This window comes from Monodelphis domestica, chromosome 8 (assembly GCF_027887165.1).
Source record: "Monodelphis domestica isolate mMonDom1 chromosome 8, mMonDom1.pri, whole genome shotgun sequence".
Taxonomy (NCBI): Eukaryota; Metazoa; Chordata; class Mammalia; order Didelphimorphia; family Didelphidae; genus Monodelphis; species Monodelphis domestica.
Genome location: NC_077234.1, coordinates 5,015,194 through 5,036,621, shown reverse-complemented (window position 1 = coordinate 5,036,621; position 21,428 = coordinate 5,015,194). Strand labels below are relative to the sequence as shown.

Sequence of the window (21,428 nt, the reverse complement as noted above, 5' to 3'; positions counted from 1 at the left end):
CAGGACCTGGCGAGGAGAAAGGGGGCCCAGGGCAGCCAAGGAAGGGTATGTGAGCTGGGGCAGGGAGAGGGGGAGTAGCCTGGCCAGCTGCAGGATTAGGCAGCCATTGTGTGCTAAAGCCTGGATTAGACCAGATCTGGGGCCACCGGAATGGAGCAACACCGTAGTAAACCGGGCCAAGTTGGGCTCAGTTAACAATTTCTCTATTTGAGAACCACTGAGCATCAGGGAATGGCAGGGTGTGTTGCCTTCAGACCACCTGCTGGCCTGACGCCTGTGTCCTCCTGAAAACAGAGAAATGAAGTGATTCCAAGACTCCCTGGTAAGTGGAAGTCACTCCTGCTTCTTCTCTGACCCTATACAAGATTCCTAGACTATGAGGGGCCAACTAGGGTAAGCCGGTAGAGTGAAAAGGACAAGGTACCAGCTGCCAGGAAGACCTCGGTTCAAATTGGTCAGGAGATATTTACTGGCTGTATGATGCAGAGCAAGTCAGCTCTCTATCTCAGGGACTGCTCCCTGTCTGTAAAAGAAGTGAATTGGGCTGGATCACCTCCAAATTCCCTTCTAGCTCCAAATCCAAGAGCCACTGTGTCTACCTGCTCAGTTTGAAACAGTAATGGCTCTCAAGGTCATTTGTGAGAAGCTTGACTTTCAAGGAAATAAAGCAGGAGCAAGTTAGCCAAGTTACAGGGTAGTGTCCAACAGGAGGGGGAGTTCTTAAGGGTTCTCTGCACTGGTCAGACTGCAGCTGGAGTATGGTCTGCCATTCTGGGCACTGCAATTTGAGCAGGGTGCCCACCAGAGAGTGATGGTAGGACCATGCACAGTGGGGAGAACTTGTGAAGAACCCAATTTTGGCTTGATTCATAGGGGGGGGGGGGGAAGCCTCATCATTAGAGGTAGGCGTCAATGGAATCGGCTGAGCTTCAATCAGACAGTAGATCATCACTCAATAGGGATGTCCTCTCTAAGGTCTTTCCAGAACTGATTTTGGCAGAGCCTGGGAGAATCCCTTTGCCCTCTCACCTCCTCAGACACACAGTCACTCTAAAGTCCCTAGAATTGTTCTTGGGCATCATCAGTGTCTACATTCTTCCTTCTTTTAGGACAAGAATTTGGCCATCTGTATCTCCTGTATCACATGATAGACTCTTGCCCAGGAAAGGCAAACAATAAATACACCAAGATCACCGAACTCTTCACTCTTTATCAAGCAGAGACATGGTGCTGAGGATCATCAGCAAGAAAGAGTCTAAACTCACTCGGTAAACTGCCTAGAGAACTGATTGGAGTCTGTGTCATAGGAGGATCAGTTAAATGAAATGGGAATACATCGATGTGAGGAGACTTGAGGGAAAGGAAGGACCAGTCGGCATAGAAGAGCTGTCTTCAAGTATTTGGAAGCTGCTTGAACCCAGTAGACAAGTCAAGAATGGAATAAAGAGGCAAATTTCAGCTCATTCTTATACAGCATAACATCCTAACACTCAGAGCATCACAGAAGTAGAATGTCATACTTCAGAAAGTACGGGGCTCCTCCTCTTTAGAGATCTTCAAGTAGATGCTAGATGGGCATTGAAGACACTCTCCTTGAGCCACAGGTTGGGTAAAAAGGTTGTACGATTATAAATTTAGATCTTCAAAGGTCCTGGGAGACTATCAAGGTCTTCTCCCTCAATTTATAGAGCATGAAACTGAGGCTGGGAGAGATTAATTGATTTGCCCAGGGTCACACAGTGAGTATGCATTAGTCTGGATTTCAATTCCATATTTACCTGCCTCCAAACCTAGCTTTCTATCCACTGCACCACCAGTTCATTGCCTCTGAAATTCTCTCTATAAATTTTTCTCTAAATCCATCCATATATATATAGATTATGCCTTTGAGAATATATCAAAAGGATTTTGAAATTTGTAAAACTGAATTCAATAACTCTCATTGAATAAGCAATTATTAAACACCTCCTCCACCGAATAGTATGTGCTATTCTATGTGGAGAGTAGGGTGGTATTTAGACCTGAGTAATTAAAAGCTGAACCCTCAAAGAGCTGTCATTCTAGGATAAGGAAAAGGTTACCTCCAAGATAAGAAGAATTGGAATTGCCATGCCATAGATCAGCATCTAAAGGCTCAGATAGATACAACTTTGAAGGACATCAGTTACTATGTAGGTACAGGACTGCTGGGAGAAAAGAGTGGGTCTGCATAGAAAGAAACCAAGGAGAACTTTGGATACCCGACAGATTAGGCTAGGGGCTGTGTAGATGTGGCTGCTATCTAGGCAATATCTACCAGATGAGTCTTAGGCTGCCGGTTGGGGTAAGAGAATTACAGCATTGCTTTAACAGCTGTTCAGCAGGGTATCAGGTTGAGAGTGGGTAGTTGTGATGGGAGATGCAGTGCATACCAGGGTAAACAAAGATTGAAACCCCCCCCCCCCAGCTCTCAATGACCACATTCTTTTGCAATGAGTGGATGACTGAAATGGTCCACAGTGTTCTGACAATAGTTTTTGTTAAAATATATTTTTTCCAAAAATGACACACAATGCATCTCAGTGCTTATGAGTGGGGGTTTGTGGCCAACTGGTGGCACCATGTGGATGATATCAATTAAAGACTTGTCCAAATTCAGCAAAGAAAGTTATTTTACTTGGCTAATAGAACTCTTCCCTGAGTTGGAGCAAGACAAGAACAGACTGGCTTCCCAAGGACCCTCTGTCTTTGACTAAGCAAAGACCTCTTCCAATTCACAGCTGATCAGCTGAGAAGAAAAGCTAAGGAGCTATTATGGGAAAACTGAAATGTAAACAGCAGCAAAGAATACTTGGAAGGAATGTACTCAAGACTTGGAAAAGAACTCAAGAAATGAACATACATACCCCGCTCTTTCCCCTCTCCAGTGTGGCATCTCTGGGCCAAATGGAGCCAAAAGGTCACTGTTTCCCACAAAAACCTGAATGCTTCTCTCTAGATACTAAGAAGGGTTAGGACTACTCTATCTTTGACCAACTGCCTAAAGTCTGATCACTTTTCCTCTGACCCTACAATGGATTTAAATCAAATTCACTCTAAACAGTATTTGCTTTTTTGATTTTGTTCGTTTTATGAGCAAATGTGGAGTTTGAGCCACAACATAACCAATGGAGCATATTTCAAGGGGGCGTATCAGATAATTACTCTTTGAATAGAAATTGAAAATCTCTTCCGCATTTTGACAAGACCAAAGCCAGTTAGGCATGTAAAATACATACATACATAAATACATATGCCTACAGATGACCAAAATCCCTAACTTCTCTGGACTCAAAAATCTCTGTTAATGGGATGTGTTTCTTCTAATAAATTACAGGAGTTGTAGATTTTCAGTGGTGTTCTGCTGTCAATTATTTATCCCTATGGATTATTTATCTCATCATTAACTTCATTCTGAAGCTGAAGAAGATCAGTCAGACACAAGGAGCTTTGAGAAGTTATAGCTTCGGTATTCCTGAGCTCATCAGAGGTTAGTTTGTTCTTAGACAGCTAAATGGTCATGAGGAGAGAGAACTTAGCCCGGAGGAAGAAAGACCTGAGTTCATATCATGCCTTTAGACATTAGCTTTATGATCTGGGTAAATCATTTAAGTTCTGTCTCAGTTTCCTCACCTGTAAAACATGAATCATAAGAGCACCTTTCTCCTAGAATGAGATAATACTTATAAAGCTCTCATCAGGGTACCTGGTTCAAAATAAGAGCTTGATACATTTTCCCCTCTTTCCTGAAGGGAAGAATACCTTTATAGTAGCTCCCATAAGCTGTCAAGCTTATGAACATTTCCAGTGCTAGGGAATTCATTCTTTGGGACAAATTCTAATCAGTGAAAAGTGTCCCACTAACTTGTTTTTATTTTTCTCTCCAGTTAGAAGAACATTCATAATTCCTTCTACTAATTCTTTCCTTTTTCCTTTTCCTTTTTTTTTTGGCAGGGGCAATGGGGGTTAAGTGACTTGTCCAGGGTCACACAGCTGGGAAGTGTCTGAGGCCAGATTTGAACCTAGGACCTCCCATCTCTAGGCCTGTCCCTCAATCCACTGAACTACCCAGCTGCCCCCTACCAATCCTTTTAAAACTTGGTCTCAAGAGCTATCATCACTCTTTTCTCCCTCCCTGCTTCAGACCACAGATAGTCTTGTTAAAATAGGGGTCCTGCATCAGAGCACAGGACTCCAGATGATCTGTTCAGGATATGCCTCCTGTATTTTTCTAAATCTTATCATCCTACTACAGCTTAATACGGCATGCATATTATTCATGTGTAGTGCACTACCGCCAGGCATTTTTATCCTTACATATTGCCTAGACATGCCTTCCCCATTAAATCCACATGCAGTTGATGATTTTTTAACTTATGAATAGGTTTTCACATTTTTAAAATTCAATTTTATTTGACGTTATTAGATCCAGTGTTTTTGCCTATGGAGAATTTGTTGATTCTAAATCCATCCAAACTGCCAATAATCCTACCAAAATGTGTATCTACAAGGATAATAAGTATTTCATCTATGCCTGGCACATGGTGACTACTAAGGAAATGCTTTTAAACTTAATTAATTACGGCCATACCCAAGTCTTGGGTAAGAAACATATCAGACAAGTCATGTTCGGGACAGAACCCTCCCTGACATCCCACTGAGCCCCTCCATACAGAACAGCATTCTCTTTTTAGTTCTGCTGGCTCAGGTGCATCTTCCTTAAGGATATGGTGAGAACTTCTTAAATTCGTTTTGACAGTCTTAGTGTGTTAAAGCATTTTCCTACCCTGAAGTTTCCAGACATGAAAACATGAATATTGCATTTCGTTCAATCCCCAACTAATTAGTATCAGTTTCTAGATATGATAAAGTTAAAGATCCAGAAAAGCCTGAGATTGGGAGGTTGAATAAGGCCTCCAGAAACAGAAATGAAATTTATCTGATATGACTTTTCTACCTTTTATCAAAATATTCTCTAGTTTGAAGAAACCATCTTTAAAATAAAGAATAGGTGGGGACAGCTGGGTGACTCAGTGGATTGAGAGCCAGGCCTAGAGATGGGAAGTCCTAGGTTCAAATCTGGCCTCAGACACTTCCTAGATGTGTGACCCTGGGCAAGTCACTTAACCCTCATTGTCCAGCCCTGACTGGTCTTAGAACCAAAACAAATTATTGATTCTGAGACAAAAGGTAAGGGTTAAAAAAAGGAATAGATATATTCTAGCCCTGAGGTACTAATAGCTTTGATATTATACCTCAGTGTCATGAGTTTTACTACAAAGAACTTTGGATTTGGGGTCAGAAGACTTGCTTTCAATTGCTGGCTGTCACCAACTTTTTCTCCTTTGATAGGTTATTTCACTTTGTTGAATGATAATATAGAGATCCATAGAGTAATGACTTAGGACTGAGAAAACCCTGGGTTCAAATGATGCTTTGACTATTTCCTAGTTGGTGGACTAGTTTTCTGCTCTAAACAATGAGGAACTGAAGCTTTATGACCTCTAAAGTCCCTTTCAATTCTTTATCCCATCTACTGGAGCTCCCTCCTCGCATACAAGTTCCTCCAATACTCTGCGAATATCATTTATCAGAAGAAGTGACAAACTCACTGAAGACAGTGTTACGCTCTCCTACTATCTCCTCACTTATCTTAGTTAGCCAGAGAGTGAAACCATTGTTGTCTGTCTTTCCCAAGCTAAAGATCATTCTTATAGAGAGTGAAATAGAAGCCGAAGAGGGGTTCAGTGATTTTGACTTCTCTGTCATTGACTGTTATTGCTTGATTCACACTGTGCATCACTTGTTGTCCTACCTTAATCTTCAGCCTGCCATCAAACCAGCGAAAAAAGCAATTCTGTCATTCTTAGCCTTCATCACAAGTCGCAGCCCATTCCATGTCTTTATCTTTGGGATATCCAGAAATAGAAACATGGTGTCTGGGATTGGAACCATTCATCTTCTGTGTTCTAGAAACTTTCACTGTTAGTTGTTTGTTCTAGTAGTGTCTCCAACTTGGGCTCAGGACAAATTGACTTCAGATCTTGCCTACAATACTCAGGCAATGGGCAAATCCAATAACATCTACTGACCTCAGTTTTCTCATCTGTAAAAGAGGACAACTTCAGGGTAAGACTCACCCCCTCCCCCAGATTGTTTTGATAATCAAAAGAGATAATATGTATAAAGAATTTTGTAAGCTTTAAAAGACTGGATAAGTATCAAGTCCAGTACAACTATTATGAACAAGTTGAGCTGCCTCTACTACAAGCATCAGCAGTTGGAGAGCACTTAAAATTATTTTTCATGAGTTTGGCATGAAGTTAAAAGGAATTTCCCAATAAGCCAATCACACAAAGCAAACTGCTATTTCCTGATTTAAAAAATATCTTTCAAAAATATTTGATCATGAAAGTGGAAATTATTATTTCTCCCAAACATTTCCTCCAACTCTGCCTAGATCTTTTGCTTCTCCTCACCCACAACTCTTTAAAACGTTCTTTAAGTTTCTAAAGGGAAAGGAACATGTCATGCCAGTTTCCCTGAAACTGGTGCCATGCCTGAGACACTGCAGGTCTTGTAAGTCAAACTGAATGTGATTTTCATGGCATCTTATGCAGAAAAACGGGAGCTTGTGCAAATTGAAACCTCCTCTGGCTCAGGTTTGCTGGGAGTACATGGAAGGACATATGATGGGTAAAAGCACTTTGAGGCACTTTAGATCAAAGGCTCTAAACCTAAACCTCCAGGGTTATGATTATGTTGTCTAATTCCCAACCTTTTATTAAGATTGATTAGGGATGGTGATTATTCTAACTTTTCTGATGGGGCACGGAATCTTGGGAAGCCAATTGGCTTCTGTCTGGGCACAGAGTCAATGGCAGAACTAAAATCAAAAACTGTGCCTCTCAATTTCCAAATAAAATTGTTAAGTGAATGGGTAAACAGTCTCTCTGTGTCTCTCTGTCTCTGTCTCTGTCTCTCTCTCTCCCTTTCTCTCTCTCCATCTCTGTCTCTGTCTCTCTCTGTCTCTGTCTCTCTCTCTCTCCATATAGTCACATCTACATCCATACATATGTATTTATATTTATATATATATATATATATAGCTCAATGTTTATAATGAATAACATAATAATTGAGGCAAGATGAAATCTGGAAAAGAAAAATATATTGTTGATTCATAATAAATAGGTCCTTGGACTTGTAAAACAAAGATATGTGTGCTGTTTACATGCATTATCATTAGCTCATGAACATGGTGACTTCTACTAACTTAAAATGAAGAAAAATCTTAAGAAATATAAAGAAGATTTTAACTATGGTCTGCTTATAGCCTACTAGTAACACACATGCACACCTATGCATATATTAGGGCCAGATGGAAATGTATAGTTCATATATTTTCAGAACAAACATAATGGTTAAATTATATCAGGGTTTAGATTCAGTAGGATGTTCCACGGAAGGTAGCTAGATGCCATTGTGTATATAATGCTGGTGTTGAAGTGAATAAAGCTAATTCTTGCCTCACACACAACCTATGTGACCTTGGGTAAGTCACTTAGAATCTCTCAGCTTGAATGTTCTCATTTGCAAAATGAGCACATCCCTAAAGAGTTTGGGTGAGGATTATATGTGATTATATATACATATGTAGAGCTTTGAAAACTTTCATGTGTTATGTAAGGAATATTAATAATAATAAATATTATCATATTCAAATCAGAGGCAAAATAAAGTACAAATTAAAGAGGTAAGGAAGATTGAATGAATGTAGTAGTTCACCTTGTCCTTTTTGAAATAGGAGATTCAACTGGAGAAAATAATAAAGAATTCATCCCCATGGAGGTATGGAGATTTAAAAAAGCATGCCATTTTTCTGAAGAGAATTAAAACCAAGAGATATAAAAGATGGAGCTAGTGAGAAAACAAATGAGAAGAACATACTGTCATCAGAGATAAAGGTCCCTTATATAATGAGGGGCTTCCTTCCCCTCCCCTTCCTTAGCCATCTCCAAGTTGCTTCTTTTTAAAATGCTCTTCTGAGGTTCTGGGCAGCATTTGGGGGGGATGGCGGGGGGGGGGGGCTTTCTCTTCTGAGAGGCATGAGGCATGATGGTGTAATGGTCAAAGAGCTGGCAGGCATTTTACTGATTTCTAGCCTCACCTTACTGGTTCCTGTGATCCTGGATAAGTCACTTAGCCTCCCATTCTCTTGCACGCTAAGGGGAGGAGTTTACACTAATCTAATTCATAGAAACATTTCTTCAACAAGAGTTCCCCATGACAATCAAATCACAGGCCTAACGGACTGATTGAGACAGCCAGACAGGCAGCCAGCCAGCCATACAGACAGATAGATAAGATGGAGAGATCAGATAGACAGGCAGACAGAAGAATAGATTTGTTGCGCGCACTCCTTGCATAGGTAGAGATTATCTCTAATTTCCTTTTTATTCTGCTTTGACAGTGCCCAGAACATGGCAGGTATTTCATGAATGTCTACACGGGGATCATTTAAATAGGGAGCAGTGATAGAAAGTCTATTCCTCCAATATAGCTACTCAGTACAGCTCTCACCCCCCATGCTTAATAGTTAACACCAATCTGCCTTTAAATGCATTTCAATGCTGCAAAACTTGACCTTGGCTTTCAGACAAGGGATAGTGTCAGAATGAAGGTCAACGCTTTCCCAGAGAACTCAGCACACAACTTTTCCCAGGGTGCATCAGCTCTATGACTTTAGACTCAGAAAGCTGCCTGGAGCCCATGAAGGTTAAGTGACAAGCTTAGGGCCAGGTGGCCAGGATGGTTCAAGAGCAAGACTTGAATTCAGTTCTTCAAGGCCCTGAAACCAGTGGCCATACCCTCTCTCTGAAGGCAAAGCTCCCTGCCACACTATTCAAAGATAATTGAGATTGCTTCTGACCTTCAATGAACCCTTGGCTTTAACAGATATTTTAAAAATCTTTAATAGGATATATATTGTTCAAAATTAAGGGAACACATGAGAGAAATACAAAGGGAGATCAAAGGAGAGAAGTATCACCCAATGAAATTTATGTGAGCATGCTCTTTTTTTCCAAATAAAGAAACTGTAGACACATGCCTAACTGATAGAATTGAGACAAACTGAGAGGTTCTGACCACAAGTTTGAAACAATTTAGGAATGTAGGATGTGGGAGTTGGAAGGGATCTTAGCAATCATGCCATCTAATCTCTCCATTTTATTGATATAGGAATAATATTCTGAGAGAAATGACTTTGCCTAGGTCACTCAGGTACTGGAATTTGAATCCAAATCCTCTGACACTGAAACAACCACTTTTCTGTTGCATTTTTTTCTTCCTTAGATCATGCTGCCCATCGGTGTTTTCTATCTCTGTGCATGTGGAGAAAGTTTTCCATAGATCAGCCACCAGGTCATTGAATTATACTTTTTGTTTTGTTTTGTTTTTCCACTGGGGAAAGGCATTGTGGTAAAGACTGCACACCCTTGTTTGCTCTGCTCAGACTGAATTTTCCAAGGTGTTATGTGGAGTTCGGCAGTCCTTCTGCCCCACTACACACACTGAGAGCAAGTAGGATAACAACATGCTAAGAGGCAAATGATAAACTCAGAAAAGTGTTAAAAGTGATGTGTAGTGTATCCAAGCCAGGGGGTGACCTCAGGAGGTGGCCAGAGTGAATTTGATGTAGTTTGACAAGCTCATTCTTTGTGCTCCATTATCACCCATCTTTGAGGATTTGTTATTCCTAATTTGAGCTTGCACTCCTCAGAAAGGACTCACATCCAAGAATCGGCTCAGGAAAGCCTCTTTCCAAAGACGAACAGTGATGACCATCAGGAAATATCTCAATCTTTTGTGAAGATCCCTTATATTATCAGCTATGATGACACTCCCCAAACCTCACTCTCGCACTTGGGAAAGATGGTTACAATGACATGTAGAACATCCATTAAGATGGACGCATGCAAAACAACTTTATGAAAATAAAGCGATAAATATGGATGCAACATGGCAAAGGCTCTGTCCCTCTTTATACCAACTTTTGTCCTAGAACCTCTAAAAGAGGGACATTTATTAAAAAAAACTTTAAAAGATAGAATAAACAATTTTAACAGAACTATAGAAAATTATCTCAGACCCATTTGATCCCAAAGTTAGGAAAGAAGAAGAACAGCTCAGTAGTAAATAGTCACATTAATCCCCATTTCAATCTCTCATATGAAATGTGGGCTTCACCAGGAATTCCCACTTAATACTTCTGTGCAGGATACTCGGACCCTGGAGGTAAATATGGGGGCTGGGAAAGGCTTTTCAATTCTATTCTGAAAAAGTGTCAGCACTGCAAAGCTAACTCAGGAGTACTGCAAGCTAAGGATGCTCCCAGTTCATAGGGAGCTACCAAAAGAGGAAATGGGATCCCTTTCCAAGGCTCTCTATTGAAAAGCTTTTAGAGAACAGAGATAGGAAGGAGCTTCACTGAGAAAGGCCAATGAGGAACACATGCTAATGTATGGTCCTACCTGCAAGGGCTTTCAAAAGATGATTGAATTCACTTGAAAACTAAAATGCCAACATCCCCCTTACTTAATTGCAACTTGCTCAAAGACCAATCCATCAGCCAATAAAGGGGCTTAATCTACCATAATTCTGGAATCAGGAATCCTGACAAATAACATTCATTGACAAGTCACATTTGTTACCTGAATATTTCTAGGGAAGTAAAGAAGATAACAGTGAGAAGGAAGAGCTGGAATTAGCACTGCATGGCCTAGTAAGCCCCTAAAACAAGATTCTACTCAGCCTGATTCTGGAAATATTTAGGTGAAATAAACTCCTTCAAAAAAATCTACATGCGTATGATATTGAATTGATCTTTTTTCTTGTTTTACCTATATCTGTACAGAGAAATGGCCATTGCTTTATTCTGCTGAATTTTTGGCTGCTTTCTCAGCCACCTATGGTCCCATAGGATCAAGTTCCTATTGGTGACAGTGCTTCTTTAGACATCAACAGGATGGACCCTTTCTCCAAAGCCCCCTGTTTCTACTGAGGATCCCACAATCTTGATAGTTGCTGAGGTTCTCAACATCTGAGTCATCTGTGACTCATCCCTCTCTTTGATTTCCATCTTCCTCTCCCCTATCAGCTGCTAAGTCCTGTTAATTCTAACTCTCCACAAGGTCTCCAATCCAAAGCCCATCTTTTCCCTGCCCTTCCACAGTCACCGTTTTAGCCATGAATCTGGAGTAAAGCACATTGTCCTCTCAGATTGCAGTCTCCTCTCTCATTCATCCTCCACACAGCTGAAAACATGATCTTCCCAAACATGGATATGCTACGTCCCTCCCTTGGTCACAAGTCCATATGAATATCATATGGTTCCCTGTAATATAAACACTTTGAGAAGAACACCTGTTTGGGATTCCTGACAGATAAGCTCTAATACCTTCCACATGATGAACTGTTAATAAAGATTTGTTGCATTGACTTTCACCACTCTTCTTACAGAGCCTCTTTTGCATCTCTTCCCAAATGAATCTGTCTTCAATTCATCAACACCAAATTCTGAACATTCCTCTTTTGCCATGTTCACAACCATATTTGGATTTGACATGCTAAGATGACTACACTTCGCTACAGGGCAGGAATTAGCCAACTCCAGACCCTTTTTACATTTTTCAAAACCATTCTTAGCTCCCGGGTCATAAGAAATCAGACAGCAGGTCAGATTGAATGTCTGAGCCAAAGTTTGCCAACCTTTGTTGTAAATAAACATAAAAGGCAGTACCGATTCTTCCCCAATCTTCTAATCTGCCCTGTCATAATGCTGAGGTTACCTCAGACCCATCTTTCCAACACCAACCAATATTGAAGTCTCCATGGATAGGTAGATCTGTTCATGTATGTAAATCTCTCTCTTTGTCTCCGTCTCTGTCTCTCTCTCTCTCTCTCCCTCTCTTAAACTAGGCTTCTCTATCAACAGATTAGTTTTTAGTTTGAGAAGAGATGCTGAATGGGCTTTGTAAGAAGGGTGATGAAATGCAATAGAACTATTTATTAACTGCTTACAGGATGTGAGAAGAGTAGTATTTATTTTTGTTTATTTTCCCCCCGATGGGCCCAGTTCCAGTCTGATGAGCAGGAGAATTTAATCTTTTTTTTTTTCCTGATCTAGGAGAGTCTATTGCTCCATAAGCAATCTGGTAGACCTCACTCCTAAGGGCATACCATAAAAATGTCAAACGTACTATGGATCTCCAATTGGCTTAGTCCTCTATAGCTCTATAGCTCACGAACTTCAAGAGAACCACCAGTCTTAGCTTCTAAATTACAGAGATCACATATCTATTTCAAGAAGAGAAACTACACATTCTGAAGGTTTTACTGCACTATTTTCAGAGACTGCAAGTCTCTTTTTACTGATAAATACTGGCTAAAGTTATTATGTGATTCTATTAATGCACCATTGGTGATTGAGACATGTCTATCTATCAATGTTTAGCTGCTATTAGCCCTCTGGATCCATTGTGGCTCATTTGGAGCTCATTACACTGCAGAGGTAGGGACAGGTAGGTCCACCTAGGTTAAAGGCTATTGGCTTTCACTTTCATGCTTGCTTCTCCTATCATCAGACTGTGCCCAGGGGCTTTATGCCAAAAGAGCAGACCTTTCTGACAAGGAGGAAATTCTGCTGAAGTTGTGCTTATTTGCTGCACCCCTTTCAACCTGTTCTTCAATTTAAGGCAATTTTGTTCACTTGGGAAATCAAAATATTTTGGTGAGAGTCTAGTGAAACCATTTAATTTCTCTGATTAAAAGGCTGCTTGGGTTTGGGTCAGTGACTTTTGTTTTGAGGGAGCCAGGCACTTTGGGAAAGTGCAGTCTGCCCGCCTCACCACTTCTCAAGATGTCTGATGCAGATGCTTTGTAGGAGCTTCCTTGAGGGAAGCATTTCTGTCTAGACATCTCTTTTGGCACTGTCCCAGGAACAAGCTCTGGGTTTAACAGATATAGTAAGTCAACAAACATTTGTTGACTAAAGAAACAATAACACTGGGTATGCTACTGGTTACTTGGAGGATAATGCAAGAGTTTATACAAGTTACATCTTCTTGAGTGAGTAAATATCCAAGAAACACTTCAGCTAAATCATCATTAAAGTTTCAAACAAAAGGCCCAGAACAGCATCATAAGAGGGAGATTCCTGAATTCAGTCACTGTAGATCATCCTTCACTAAGGGACCTCAGAGTCACTGAGCTCCACTCTGGAGATGCTGCTTTGGGACTGGTCACTGTGGCCACTGGATTAGGAGAAATGCTCTTGGTTTTGGAAGGCACAATCATTTTTAAAAGGTATCAGTAATCTAGAAGCAATAAACTATGGAAGATTTTGTCTCTTTTTGCCTGTCTGTCTCTGTCTCTGTCCCTCCCTCCATTCCTTCTTTCCTTTGTTCCTTTCTTCTCTTTATTACTGAAAATACCCACCTTGTCAATACTAGAGACTAATGGAAGCATACATGAAAGGGACATGTGGGCTGTAGCATATTACCCATGAGTACTTGGACATGACAAAATATTTAAAATAATTTTAAAAGGTAACCAAAAAAAAGGACAACTTCGATATCATCTGTGGCCTGAAAGGAAGTAGATTGGTCATATGGTAAGAGATAAGGATAACAAACAGTCTGCCAGAGAGCTGCACTGGGATTGTTTTCCAATAATTAAAGGAAGGGCTTGGATCTTCTGAAGCAATACTGCATGGGAGATCTATAGAAAGATATAAATGAGATGCAAAGGTGAGGATGAGTTATTCCCTGAGTTAGTTGAGGGATTAGACCATGGCTCCAACTCTGTCTTTTATTAAACAGGGTGGTATGAGAACAATAAACTCCACACTTGCCACATCTTCACTAAACAGTTACATTAGTGAATTCTCATCCTACCCTCCTCTGCCTCTGTGCATTGAGTTCCACTGTTCCCCACCCTTAGAATGGATTTTTACCTCCCCCCTCATCTCCAATCTATCTCCATATATTGAAGTCTTTCTTTTTAAATGCATGATTAAATTGATCATCCTGCCATGAACAATTCCAGTACTCTCACTGACCAAGAAAAAGGAAACTCTGTACCACAATTACTCAAGGCATTCCAGGAGGCAATGTGGTACATGGTGAAGATGACTGACTGTGGAGAGAGGGGATCTGACTTCAAATCTCACCTTTGAATCTTATTACTTGGCTGGCCTTGGGCAAGTCATTTAACATCCTGGGGCCTCTGTTATTGGCTCTGTAAAATGGAAACAAACAGAAGCCCTTTGCTACTATTAATTCATTTCCTACCTTCAGGGTTAGGTTGGAGAATCCACTGGAACCTGGAATGCCCTGATGTTTAGGGATAAAAAGTCTTTGGGAAAAAGTCATTGTCACTTCCCTGGGGGGGTTACTTCAAATTCACTGTGGCCTCAGAGGAATGAGGAGCCTTGAACTTGTCTGGATTGGATGACAGTATTTAGAGCCAATTGGGCCCTTGGCATTGATCTAGTCTAGATCCATCATTTTACAAATGAGGAAACGTGTCTCATCAGCTGAAAGTCAGTGACCTCAACCCAGCTATAGAATAAATCTCAAGACAGCATTGTTGGATTTGAAGTCAGAGGACCTATATTTGAACTCCCCTTCTGGTACTTAATATCTGTGATGCTAGGAAAGTGACTTGACCTCTCTGGGTCTCTCTCCTCATCTCTAACTGAAGGGGGTTGGACCAGAGGAACTCAAATGCCCTCTGATTCTAAACTATTATTCTGTGACTTGAGCCTAGCCTTCCGGATTCAAAAATAAATGCTCAATTCCTGTTTTTTCTTTGGGTTTTCTCACGAAATACAATGCAGTAACACTGCCCTCCACTGGATACTGATGATCCTGCACCAGCCAACAGGACAGCTTCACTTGGATTTCTTTATTCAGCACTTAGCAAATTAGAATTTTTATTAAGGTGTGTGTGTGTGTGTGTGTGTGTGTGTGTGTGTGTGTGTGTGGGTGTGGGTGTGGGTGTATGGGTGTAGGTGTTACAGATATCCTCTCCTACTCTCCTGCAGATAATGTTCTAATCTCTTTTACTGCCAATTTGCATATAAAACAAAATCAGGCTTAGATCAATGCCTTAATTTTCTTCCAAGACATCCCCTTGTTGCATGTCTATGTAATTAAATGCATGTCGCTTTTGCCAACCATTTACCTTAATATGATTGGAGTTGACATGGTATTTCTAAATCTTGAGCCATGAATAATTCAAAGGTGCCAGGTTTCCGTTTTCCTGTTGAAAGGCAGTATGATGTAATAGAGCTCTGGCTTTGGAGTCAAATGATATTCCTGAGACTTCCCATTGTTCACTCACGGGGGCACACGCCCTTCCCCTTTTGAGTGGAGTGCACCCTGGCTACAAGCTGAGAGAAGTGTAATACCCTGCCTTGAGGAGTTGTCCAAGGCAAGTGTTCTGGAGGTCCCAGGACGCAGCATCAACGAGCAACAGAGAGCAGTACTTTCCCTCACTTTGGGCAAAGGAGATCACTGCAAAGTCTCGGACTTAACATGCCAAGGATGGACTCCAGAGTCCTGAATCTACCCACTGGTTTGCTCCGTGACTCTGGGCTCGCAGTGCCAAAAGGGAGAAAATGAAGATGTAAAGAAACCAGGAATCACTAGGAGATTCAGATGAACAAGAGGCCAAACGAATGAGGTTCCCCACTATTCCTAAAACCACATACAGTTAAAAGCACCCTGCAGGTGCTATGTGGATGTCTTGTACACACACACACACACACACACACACACACACACACACACACACACACACACCACTACTATTCAAATCCAACAAAATCCCTTCAGAACAATGGAGAATGTTGCCATGGAGTTTTGGGGTGCACTGTGTGTATGTGTATGTGTAGGGGAGGATATGAGAGTCAGGGTACACTTGATAACTCTAAATCTGATCAAGACATAGCTTTGTTTCCTTGTTAATCATGAAAACAGCCTCTTCCCTCTCTGTGTAGCACTTTGCTGTTTCAAGGCACCCAGATGCAGGTTTCCGAGAGTAAATGAAAGCTAAAAGTCTTCTGCTATCTCACTCCTATGCCATTCCACAGTAGACCCCTGCCTCTTATTAGAGGGGTCACAGAAGCTGATATTGAATTGAAAATAATGTCTTAAGTTATGTAACTTCCCCTGTTTCCTTGGCCTCAAAGATGAAATTGCAACCCAAACTACATACACACACAAAAGCCTTTATACGTTTGCAAATCATCTTTTTTTTTTAATCCCTTATATTCTATCTTAACAACTCAAAGACAGAAGAGTATAGAGCAATAAGGTTAAGTGACTTCCTCAGGGTCACACAGCTAGGAAGTAACTGAGATAAAATTGGAACTTAAGTCCTCTCATTTCCAGGGTTGGCAATCTATCCATTGGGCTACCTAACTGGCCCAATATCCATCTTTTCTTTTCTTTTCTTTTCTTTTTAATTTTAATTTGTTTGTTTCTTTACTACAATTAAAAAAAAAACAATTAATTCCTTCCCTAGCTTCCCTCCCCCCTTTAGAGTAGGCACCATTTAACAAAAAGATGCATGTACACATCAAACGATGTCTTACTTATTTCCATTCATCAGTTCTCTCTCTGGAAGAGGACTTACATCTTTTCTGACAACTGTATGCCAGGGATTAGTCAATAACTACTTCAGCATGTTTCATTTGAATCAGATGCCAGCGAAGTGGTGAAGCAAAAACTAGTCCTATCCACCATAGGGCAGCCCCTTGGAAACATGGAAGAAATGGAGAAAACACAGAAGGTTGGTGAAAAAAGAAGAGAAAGGTGGTCCACCGCCCAATTAACAAACAGTGAGCAGTGAGCATTGGGAGAGGTGATAGTTTCCTTCTTGGAGAGCTTTAGGCAGAGGCTAATGGGCCAACTCCAGTTCCATGATCATGTGGCTTTGTACATCTCTGCAACGGAGATGTTAATGCGCATGTGACCTCCCTCCAAGAAGGGTGCTCATTAGGGGAATGAATTAGGTAATGTCTAGGAAGAACATTCATCTCTGTCATCCACTCGCTTGTGGGGCCTTGAGAAAGCCTTTTAATCTCTCTGGGCTTACCTTTTCCCAGCTGTGTCTAGCCACATATATAGGCTCATCTGATCTCTGAGGCTCCTTTCAAGGCCAGCATTCTACATACAAGCCAATACCAGAAGGAAGTCTCCCTCCATCGGTTTGTCAGAGGAATGTGTTTTGATAACTTCAGGCAGCATAACGCATTGGGGCTTCAGAGGGTCATTTCCGCATCAGAGAGAACTCACTGCCCTGGGGATGCTCTCTATGAATGCAAAGGCTATCTAGATGCAACTTGCAACCTTGGAAGGTTATCTGGCACCCTGAGAAGGTTCAGAGAGGCCAGGCATGATTTGGATCAGACAGAGTTGGGATCCAGTCTTCCTGACTCCAAGGCTAGCCCTCTCCCTACCAGGCCGGCTCCACCTCCATTGTTCTTGGGCATCATAAATAGTGGATTTTTCTTAAGGAGATCATCAGAGGTCCTAAAAGACAGCTGGAAGAAGATGGCTCAGAGGGCTGTCAAGAGTATTCATTCCCCCAAGTTCTCCTCAGAGCTATGGACATTGTCTATCTAACCATGCCTCAGGGGACCCCCAGTGAAGAGGGCCACTCCACAGGCCAAGCGGAGATGACGGCAACGTAGATGGAGGTCAAAAGAGCATTCATAAATGGCCACTCCGTGAGAGACCCTGCATTAAGTGCTAGAGAAGCCGAGAGGCAGACAGAACAGAACTCAGTGTCTGCGCTGAAGGAGCTCAAGTGAGAAGACTTTTGCAAAGTCATACACCCAGTTGCTGGTTGCACTTGCAACTGCGAATCAGAGCAGAAGACACTTGCTAATTCTGTCTGCTCTTGCCTTTCTTCCCTGGGCAGAGCATATTTAGCACAGAGAAAGAGCTCAGGAAATCTTCATTGTCTGACTGATAGAATGGTAGCTTTGGTGGAAAAGATCAATCAAAGCCCCTCCTCAACGTGACCAGAAAAATGTAAGTGTGAAATGAAGCCCAGGAGCTTAGCAGCTCAGGGAGGGAGCCGCCAGAGGACAGACAGGCTGGCAAGGACAGTCAATCTGGGCAGAGGCTCAGGCAGCTGCTTCACTTTACCCTAACACTGAGCCATTACCAGAGGTGCAGATCAGGACTAGTCTGTTGTCTTTGTAAAATACTTGGAATTTGCAGGATGGAATTGAGAACTTGAGGCAAACTTGACAGAGTTTCGTCTGGCATCAGGCAATTTGCCTCCAACACTTAAGAATCAAATGAGAGCCTCTCTGAGCCTCAGTTTCCTCACCTGTAAAATAAGAATGCCAATCTCACAGGCTTCTCCAGATGGGGCAGGGGGGTATGAGTCTCCCAAAGCTCCAAGAGGTCTGTGGACAGTGTTAACAAAGAAGCAAATACAAGCTATAGACTAAATAAACAAACATACAACCGACTGACTAAATAAGAAGATACATACATACTTATGCACCTACATAGAAAGGGACACAGAACTCTAACAATCAGAAGAGTTCAGAGTCTCTTTTAAATATAGAGCCCTTGAGCTGAGCCTGAAGTGAGAGGAGGGCATGAAGAGGGCTGGCTGTAGGAAGCACAGAGGTGGGGGTTATAGGGAAGAACAGGGGGGCCAGATTGCTTGAAGCCTGGAATTTAGGAGGAATCAACCTGAGAAGATAGCCTGGAGCTAGAGCTAGAAGTCATCTGACTAGCAAATAGGGGAGATTCTATCTGTTTTAGAGACAACAGCGGGCAACCCAATCTCCTTGAACAGGACAGAGTCAAACCTATGTAGAATTGGAGGGCCTGGATTCAAATCTCAGATTTGTGAATTCATACTTTGGATGTCCCAAATGTCTTCAATTCACTACGTCCATGAATGAATTTATCTTTAACACCCCCCTCACGTCCTACTCTTCCCATGCTTTGTTATTTCCATGGAGGTCATCACTATACTCCTACTCACTCTAAAGTCACCCTCCTCGTCCTATGTACCCAGGGTACAATCTGTGTGTCATCCTGAATGCTTCTGTCTCTCTAATCCCAACTATACAATCTGCTACAAACTCTGGCAGTTACCTTCATAATATCTCTTTTAAATCATCATCATCATCATCATCTTCATCATCATCTTCAATGTTTATATAAAGCACCCACTAAGGGTCAGGCACTGTGCTAAGCACTTGGTTAATACCATCTCTTTTGATCTTCACAACAACCCTGGGCATTAAATGCTATTGTGGCATCCATTTTACACTGGAAGCAACTGAGGAAAAGAGAGGTTAAGTAACTGGTCCAGGGTCCCACAGCTAGCAGATGTCTATGGCCTCATTTAAATGCAGGTCTTCCTGATGCCCTGCCTGGCACTCTATCCATTGTGCCACACCATGCCCCTTCCTGGCTGCCTTGGCACAGACCATCGTCACCTTGCAATTGGACAGAGAGCCTCCGGTCTCTCCCTCTTTCAGTCCATAATCTATTCAGCTGTGGAGTTCATCTTGCCAGTGGGCAGGTCTGACCCTGTCATTCCCCATTCAGTATGTTCCAGTGGCTCCTTCTGATCTCCTGAGTCAAATATAAATTCCCCAAATTCACATTCCAGGCTTTTCACAATCCAGCCACCTCTTAGCTTTCCAGCCTTCTTATAGACAGTCTCTGCCTTCCTCCATGTTCTCACTGGTTAGCTCAGTTCCTGACATAGACTAGACACTTAATTAATTACCGAAAAACTCAGTGACATTCAGATGGTCCATAAAAAGATGCCATCACATCCTTTACTTAAGATATAGGAGAACATGAACATGTGCATGTGGGGGGGGGGAGGGAAGGGGTGTCCCCTTGCTAATGGGCCTGCCTGGGCAGTGGTGTCTACTTCCAGGAGCTGGACAGACAAGTGATCTAGCCTTTCCTTCTCTTGGGAAACAAGCCTACAGTGCTTCATACTATGGCTTAGAGATCCCACAGAGAATTCAACTGTGTAAGAGCAATAGGGTAGAAATGTGGGAGAAGGGGAAAAGAGCATTCTGAGCTCATCTCCACATGATTTGGGTGGTGGGCTTCTTGTCTACATGGGCCACCTAGAATGATGGCAGGCAGATCTCACAACTTGTCCCCCCAAAATAAATACAAACCAAGAGTCATCCTTGATGTTTTCTTCTCTTTTCCCCACCCTCCTCCGATTAGTTGTCAAATCACATTGATTTTTCTTCTCAGGTCTGCCCCCTATCTCTCCACTCATACAGCCCCTATGATACATCAGCCCCTCGTCACCATCACAATAGTCTCCTCAAACAATTAGTTTCCTCACTTTCAAAATCTCCCTTCTTCAAACTACCCCTTAGTCAGTTATTACATTCATGTTCCTCAAAGACATACCCAAATATGCTGTGCAGGGTTTTAAATTCCTACCTATAACTCTAAACCTCACTCAAAAATATTCAATGGCTCCCTATGGCCCCTATGACAAATGTCCACTATGTAGGCTATACTTTAAAGTCCTTCACCCTATTCCCTGCTTCTAGTCTTAGAAGTAATATCTCCCATTACTTTACTTCATGGACTCTCTATTCCAGTTACACTGGCCTATAATATGTTTCCCCCATATGGCATCCCATTTCCCATTTCTGAACCTTTTCCCCACATGTCCCCTTTCTGCTGAATGTGCTGTGCCCTTGCCTCCACCCTAAAGAATCCCTAGCCTTCTTCACAACTTAGTTCTCGCCTGTTGCTACACCAAGCCTGATCCCCTAGCTATTAGCCCTTCTGCCTTTGAGGAATTATATTACTTTGCATTTACATTTTTACTTCTTTGAATATGGACATGTATTTTCCCCCAGTAGAGCATAAGTTCCATCATGATGGGGAATGTCTAGTTCTGGTCCTTGTGTTCTGCGCACAGCCTCCAACATTATTGGCACTTAAGGAATTTTGTTATGAAAAAACAGTAAGGCCTACTTCATGCCAGGCCTTACTGTGTTGGGCGCTGGCTCAAGATGATGCCCACATTGGCCTGCCACTGGGTATAAGAGACAGAGCTGCCAAGGCCAAAGAAAGCAGCATTTGGGAAACGTTGTCATTTAGAGTTTATGTCAGGTTGACTTTCCTCAAAGTCACAATCAGAAGGAAGCGATTAAAACTCAGATAAATCAGAAACAGCTTCATTTCTAGATGACAGAGAGAGAAAGAGAGAGACAGAGACAGAGAAAGACAGAGAGAGACAGAGAAAGAGACAGAGACAGAGACAGAGATGGAAAGAGAGAGACAGAGACAGAGAGAGAGATGGAAAGAGAGAGA

At 41.9% G+C, this 21,428-nt stretch overlaps 1 protein-coding gene across 3 annotated transcripts in view; it reads right to left on the bottom strand.

Moving 5' to 3' along the window:
- Positions 1 to 21,428, bottom strand: part of FGF12 (fibroblast growth factor 12) — a 578,750-nt gene that overhangs the window by 239,873 nt on the left and 317,449 nt on the right. The window lies entirely within an intron of this gene.